The sequence below is a fragment of the Triticum aestivum genome, chromosome 3B (assembly GCF_018294505.1).
Source record: "Triticum aestivum cultivar Chinese Spring chromosome 3B, IWGSC CS RefSeq v2.1, whole genome shotgun sequence".
Taxonomy (NCBI): Eukaryota; Viridiplantae; Streptophyta; class Magnoliopsida; order Poales; family Poaceae; genus Triticum; species Triticum aestivum.
In genome coordinates, this window is record NC_057801.1 from 243,117,454 (window position 1) to 243,125,638 (window position 8,185).

Below are 8,185 nucleotides of genomic sequence, written 5' to 3' on the forward strand. Positions count from 1 at the left end.
ACGAGATGACGTTGCGAGATTCTCGGAAGATGAACTACGATAGCAAGCTCCAAAACATGAGCTGGTTCTGCTACAAACATGTGAACACGTTGTCCAAGACAAGCATGACCACAAAGTAGTCTTATAATAAAACACTACCAAGTTCAGGAGGGGGAACCATCAACGAGGATATCGAAGTTCTTTCATAAGTCCGGATTAGCTCTTATGAAGGAACTCCTTCTCCTTGAACAAATCAATCAGTGGCTTGGTGTGCTAGGGATACATATAGATTGAAGGTTGCAAGTCTTCAAACCACAGCATTCTTCGCACGTCTGCATGACTGATTTGGAATGACTCCAAAGAAAGCAACATTGACTTTCTCGAATCCACGGCGGCAACTTGCATCAGATGCACATGAATTAAAGGAAGTCACTACCTTCATCCAAACATATGCTTCATGAGCTAGCATGAACAAATGCTTTCAAAAGTTTCCAACACTAGCTTAATGTTCAGCAAAATTATGGAGAAGGCAAGGATGTTGTCAATGGGCACAACAACAATTCATCTGGGTTTCCTTTTAAAAGGAATTCCATAGTTAAGTGAACAAGTGATAGCATTGGTCAGACCCAAAAGATATAATGGTGTATGCTCGAGGGATCAACCACGAGTAAGACAACATTACGAATATCGTTGGTTCTGGTCTGATTGGATGATAGCCCACACTCAAATCAAAGGATTGATAAGACAATAGATCCAGCAACTGATCACAGGGACCAATCGATGAAGATATCATCTTTCTTCAACACACACTACACAAGAATATCCCTTTGGAACGAACTAAGTCAGACAAGCTTTTATCTTCCAACTCTCCAAGTTGTTGTCTAGCTTAACCAACTAGCTCAGGGATATCTAACACCGATTCTTGGAGAGAAGGTGGTTCACAAGAAACCAACTTGATCACGAACTCAACATAGCGGTCAGGTGACAACCCGGTAACACCTCCAAGAAGATATTTGGAAGGTCACGAACCACCGGTATGTTACTAAGCTCGAGAACAATCTTGCTTTTGAGGGCAAGACGATATGATCAAATGAGTGAGGACTTGACAAGATCCTAACTGATCAATCGAAGGGTGCACCGAAATAAGGACTAGGTAGCACGATCAGTCTTAGAAGGATGATTCGAAAACCAACATACTAAGAATGAAATTATTATCCTTTAACTACCAAGCAACAGAGTTGCTAGCAGTATTGATTTCACACATCATGATTCACTTGTCGGCACTCCGGCTGCAACAACACGGAACCGAGGAATGAACAATGATGGCAAGAAGTATCACTGTACCAAGAGTTCATAGGATGGGGTGAAATTCCTATAACAATCCCGATATAAAGATGGTAATACTTCAGGGTAAAACAGGATCAAAGGCTGGATTAGCAATTTGATCTGCGGAGCACAACTTCTTTGACCCAATCCTGGATATGGAATAGGTACTGGAGTTTGTTTCTCCTAGTCATTCTGCGATAGAATGGCTTGACGGACCACAAGAGTATTAGGCATCGATAAACGAACGCACGCATACTCTTGACTATCAATTGATAGACGAGGGTCAGAATGCAACTAAAGAGATCAACTCAAAGGATCATATAATTTTCTGAGTTGTGGACGCATAGATTAGTATGTCGAACCAAGTTCAACATGTTTCTTCCGGATAACCCATGCAGAAAGGTAGAACTGGCAGAGTCACGATTTATGAATGGAGAACTCCTCAAGAGTACTCTAATTGTGATCTTTTGATCCAATAAACATCTGCCATAAGCGGTTCATAGTATTTGGAAGAAGGAAATACCACGGACCTCGAGGACTATCGCAAAGTTACTAATATCCTGAAGGAACTAGCAAACACTATCAACATGAAGTAAGTAGAGTGAATCTCGGGTTCAAAGCTCAAGGAGTAGAATACCTACTACTAAGTAGCATCACGGGATGCTTTCGAGACTGATGGCCAGAATCATCACACTGGGAACACAATCATGGCTAAATTACTAGATGATCCCCTAAGACACCCAGGGTCATAATAATATCTCCAACATATACGCCGAGGTAACAAAGTACCTCAACTCACCGATTAGTGTGGTTAATCTGGCCCAAAGGAACATCGGAACGGAAGGAAGGGATTTTGCAAATGCTTCAGACTATTTAGAAACCTGGGATGACTCGGACGGCATAACGGCTGTAAATGCTCAGAAAAGACTTGAGACATTCACAAAAATGGTGGCATAACCACTCAGAAGCACAATATCAAGGTTTCGAGATCAATAATTAACATACAGAGGTAGAAACTGAACTGAGGCTTAAATCCAACAAACTTATAAGTCTACTGATTAGTAACACGTGATCCTAATAAAAAGAAGAGATAGCCTAGTTCTTAATCCCCGTAGAAAAGATAAGATGACTCAGATCAGAAGGCATAAGGTATAAGGAGTAAAAAGAGCCTTACGTTCCATCCCACAATCAATTCCCTTATATAACTAAGAATTTCTAGACTCAACTTCGACCAGTTTGGCTTGGTAAACCTAGAGGCAGTCAAGCTCTGATACCAACGCTGTCAGGACCCCGACTCAATGCCACATCGATCTAGCATGTAACACCTCATATCACTTTGCGGCCTCACGCACGGTATTCCCACGGGTGTCGCCTTACCTTAGCCCGGGACCGTTTGCGCCTTTTGGCACACGTATATGACAGTGTCGCTAGCATCCATATGATAAGAAGCCCGGGCTGACATGGCTAGTCGTAGACCCAAAGTGGCACAGACTTACAGGGACAGGCATCCATGACCCAGCATCGAACGTGTCGGTCATCAGCAAATGGATCCAGGCTGTAGCACTGGGCTAGCAGGACTCCGGTGAACCGGGCTGTAGCGGGCTAGCAGGACTCCGGTATTCATCGCGTGACATTTCCCCGAAGGGACAGACACAGGAACGAAGAAGGACACATGCCGGCCAGCCTAAATGTTCCGGAGCAGTAGCAAGCTACCATGGCTCGTTGGAAACACTAGGAGACATTTCCCGGTAAGAGAGGCTACTAAAGATGAACAACTAGATAGTCAGATCCCACACATACCAAGCATTTCAATAACATACACACAATATGCTCGATATGTGCAATACAACATGGCATCACAAAATGACTCTACGACTCAAGTAATTTATTCAATAGGCTCCGAGGAGCGAGACATTACAAACATGGGTCTCATGACCCAACAATCAGAGCATACAAATCAAAGCACAAGCGGAAGCTATCATGTCTGAGTACAGACATCTATAAATGAAAACAGGCTGAGAAGCCTGACTATCTATCAGATCCTGCCGAGGGCACAAGATCGTAGCTGAGGTATCAAGCTAAACGTCGAAGTCCAAGCGGAACTACTAGTGAGACTGAAGTCTCTCTGCAAAAAACATAAAATAGGCAAACGTGAGTACAAATGTACCCAGCAAGACTTACATCAGAACTAACTACATATGTATCATTATCAACAAAGGGGTGGTGGGGTTTAACTGCAGCAAGCCAGCTTTGACTCGATGGCTATCCTAAACTACGACTGCAAGCGACTCTTTTGAGGTGGCGCACACGAGTCCACATTTTCACCATATCAATACACTACTATGGATCCGCTCCCGTCTCCCTACGAGAACGCCATCCATAGCACTCACGCTTATCTTGCGTATTTTAGAGTATCCACTTTCACTTGTATATGAACTATGCAAGGGGTCCACGTTTCCATATCCGAGGAATCCGGCTATTCGAATAGATGATGTTAACCCTGCAGGGGTGTACTTCTTCACACACGCTTTCGCCACTTACCGCCCTGTACACGTCATGTACCTCGGCAACCTCCAAGCGGAAGCCGGGCGAGGGAGTCGGCCACGACCTGACTAACCGAACAAGTCTCTAGTCCAGGTTTATCGCCTATTCAGGTTCCATCCGCAAGGAGATCCAGCCGGGGTGTCGCTTACGGCCCCAAACGATGTGTGCAGGGTTCCCAAGCCCACCAACCGGGTGCCACTTGGTACACCGTGCCACGGTGCCTAGTCTGTCCCAAGCCCACCTGTACCGGGTGCCACTTGGTAGACTACTAACACTACCTACAAACACCAGAAACTAGTTGCGACTCCTGTACAGAGATCAAGTTGATTAATAAGTCGAGAGAGCTTGGAGCGCCCGGAGCCCAATGTGTGGTAGTAACTGATCATGGATCACAAACACAGAACTCAGTTCCTGAGGACGGCTGCAATGAGACAACCCACCATGTACTCCTACATGGCCTCTCACCGCTACCTTTACCAAATCGTGTTCACACACTTAGCTCACACACAGTAGGACAGGTTCACACGCCTCTGATTCATCCCCGATGAATCAGACCTGACTCAACTCTAAGCAATAGCAGGCATGACAAACAAACATGAATGAGTAGGCACATCAGGGCTCAAATAACTCCTACTCATGCTAGTGGGTTTCATCTATTTACTGTGGCAATGACAGGTCATGCAAAGGATAAAGGGGTTCAGCTACCGCAACAAGTAACAGATGAATCGGTGTTGTCCTAATGCAGTAAAAGAGAGCAGGAGCGAGAGAGTAGGATTGTATCGGAATGAACAAGGGGGTTTTGCTTGCCTGGCACTTCTGAAGATAACATTGAGTCTTCATCAGTGTCAACGATCACAACGTCGGAACATCCTCTACTGGGAGGGAACAGATACCGGCAACAAAGAAGAAATACAATCAATGCAATGCACAATATGATGCATGCTCATGACATGGCAATATGAATGTGTTTTGGGCTAATGCAACTAGCAACAGATTAAATGAAGTTGGTTTGAATACAAGATTCAAATTAAACTCCATATATGGTTATTTAAATGCCCTTTATTTGATTTGTGCTAAACAGCAGCTATAAGTTGTTCTAGCATGCATGAAAATGGTACAGATGGATTCCTTGAATTTTTCTGATAATTTTTCATATATAAATTATTTAATTTGGAGTTACGGTTAATTTTCTATGAATTTTAGAAGTTTATACAATTTTCTAGAATTTTCTGATTTATTTTAAATCCAGAAAATCATTTAATGCGTCAGCATGACATCACCTTGACGTCAGCAGGTCAACAGGGCGCCTCCAGGTCAAACCTGACCTGTGGGACCCATATGTCAGCGTCACAGGTTAAACAGGGAGGGTTTATTTTAGTTTGATTAAGGATTAAGCACTAGGGCCCACATGTCAGTGGCTCTGGGGTTAGATTAGGTGGTGATTAGCTTAAGCTAATCACCTGATGGCGGGGGCCCACCTGTCAGTGTCAGCAGAGGGGGTAGTTAAAATAAAATAACTAACTAATTAACAGGGGGGGGGCTGGCCCCACCTGTCATCGACACAGGGGAGGGTCCCGTCGGGGTCAAGTGGTCAAACCCACCGGCGTTTAGCCGCCGGCGGGGTCAAACGGGGCGGAGGAGCTGCGGGTTTTGCGCTCCGGCGTCCAAACGGACGGAGGAGACCACCTACGGGCAGCTGGTGATCCAGCGCGTCGAGTGGTGTAGTCAGTTATGCCGGGGGCGACCTAAATCGACGGCGGCGAGCTCGGTTGCGGCCGCCGGAGTTCGGGCGATCTCGGGGTCGGGGTTAGGGAGCACGGCAGGAGGAGCTGGGGCGTGCTACGGACTCCTGAGATCACGGTGAGCACGTCAGTGGGCTCGGATACGAGCTGGGGTGGCTGTGGCCACGGCCACGCCATGGCCGGCGGCGAGAGATTCTCGGGCAAAGTGGTGGGGCTAGCTAGAGAGGGAGGTGGGGCACGGGGAGAGGGGGAATCGGGTCGAGGGCTCACCGTGGTTCTTCTGGTGCTGCTGGCGAGGCAGGGGAGGCACGGGGTCCGGCGAATCGACGGAGGGGAGCTTCGGTGGCCGGCGACGGAACGGCGATGGTGACGGCGTTGCAGGGCTTCCGGAGGGCCGTGGGTCGGTGGGGAGGAAGGAGGGGGTCGAGTCGGAGCTCCCTGGGGCGTCGGTGAGGCGTGGGGAGCACGGTGGCTGCGGCAATCGGCGTCGGTGGCGGCGGCTCCGCTCGGGTCCGAGGTGCGGAGCGAGAGGGAGAGCAGGAGGAGGGGATGAGCAGGGGAGGGAGTTGAGAGAGGCCTGAGGGGGTGCGTGGCATCCTTAGCCGATCCGGGGCGGGGCGGCAAGCAGGAGGTGGCTCGGGCGCGTGCGCGCGCGCTCCGGCCACGCGCCTCTGTCCTACTGTCCCGAGGAGGAAGACGACAGGGAGGCTGTGGTGGTGGGCTGGGCCAGCGGGAGGAGCTGGCCAGCTGGGCCGGCTACAGGTAAGTGGCCCAGGTAGTCTCTCTCTCTCTCTCTTTTCTAATTATTTCAGTTTTCTATTTTGCAGGTTTGTTTTGAATTTGGTTTTGAAACCAATTCAATTTATTTTGCTTCTGACAATATTTTTAGGAGCTAAAAGAATTAAAACAATGCTCCACAAAATATTTCAGAATTATTGGACCTATATTTATTTAATAGTAGATATAAATCCAATTCAAATAATTATTGCTTTAATTCAAATGCCCAAATTAAATGTTTCTGAGACACCAAAATTATTGGTTTGGATTTTACCTCTTGCCAATATTTCCAGAGGATATCAGGAACATTTTCTCGGACACATTTGAGAAGATTTAATTGTTGGTTATTTTTAGAGGTTTCTGAGGCTTTTGAGAATTCCTCAATTCAAATTTCATTTGAATTTAGACATGATGCAGCAAGAGGTCTAGCCTAGTGCATTACCAGAAGCTAGGGATGTGACAGTTCCCCATAAGGGGAGTCCTACTAGGACTACAAGTCCTAGTAGGATTCCACCAAGAGGGAGAGACGGGGAAGGAAGGAGAGGGAGAGGGAGATAGAAAGGGGGGCATCCCCCCTTCCCTAGTCCAATTCGGACACAAGGGGGAGGGGGAGTGCGGCTCGCCCTGGCCGCCCCTCTCTCTCTCTCCACCAAGGACCATGAGGCCCATTAGTTCCCCCGGAGAGTTCGGATAACCCTCCAGCACTCCGGTTTTATCCAAAACTTTTCTGGAACACTTCCGATGTCCGAATATAGTCGTCATATATATCAATCTTTATGTCTCTACCATTTCGAGACTCCTCGTCATGTCCGTGATCTCATCCGGGACTCCGAACAAACTTCGGTCATCAAAAACACATAACTCATAATACATATTGTCATCGAACGTTAAGCATGCAGACCCTACGGGTTTGAGAACTATGTAGACATGACCGAGACACCTCTCCGGTCAATAACCAATAGCGGAACCTGGATGCTCATATTTGCTCCTACATATTATATGAAGATCTTTATCGGTCAAACCGCATAACAACATACGTTGTTCCCTTTGTCATAGGTATGTTACTTGCCCGAGATTCGATCATCGGTATAATCATACCTTGTAACATCCCAAATTTCCTATTTGGCATGTTATACATAGGTCATCCATGCATATCATATTTTATAGCTTTCTCGTTTGCCGTCCTCGAAATCCTAAGCAACTCAAGGACCCGCGGAGAGAGTTGGGGATTTTTCGATTTTCATATTTCATTTTTATCAAATATTGGAGACGAGGATTTTTTATTTTAATTATTTTTCTCTCCGGAAAATATTTCATTTTAAATAAATAAATGAGAGGAGATAATATGACTTCTCCAAAATAATTGAAATATCGGAGGAAAAATGTTAAAATCATTATTTGGTTTTTATTTGATTTTATTTGGAATTTTATTTACCCTAGAAAAATTTGCATGTTTTAAAAATTGCATTTTAGGGGCCAAGGAAAGTTCATCTCTTTCTAAATATTCCATTTAGACGGAGAAAACTTGTTTTGGAATTTTTAGATTTTTATTTATTTTCCTAGGATTTTTCTAAGTCGGTGGAACGTTTAAAAAAAACCCGCGCCCGACCGGGCCAAGGGCCCAACCAGGCCGGCCTGCCTCGCCGCCGCCTCCCCGCGCGCGCCACCGTGCGCCGCACGGACGCCGAGGGGAGTCCGAGCCGGACTCCTCCCCAGGCGCCCCCTTCCCCAAGCCGGAGCCGCACCCCCCCTCCTTAAATACCGCCGCCCGCCGCCCTCACCACCACCCGCCACCACCGTCGCCGCCTCCCGCCCGC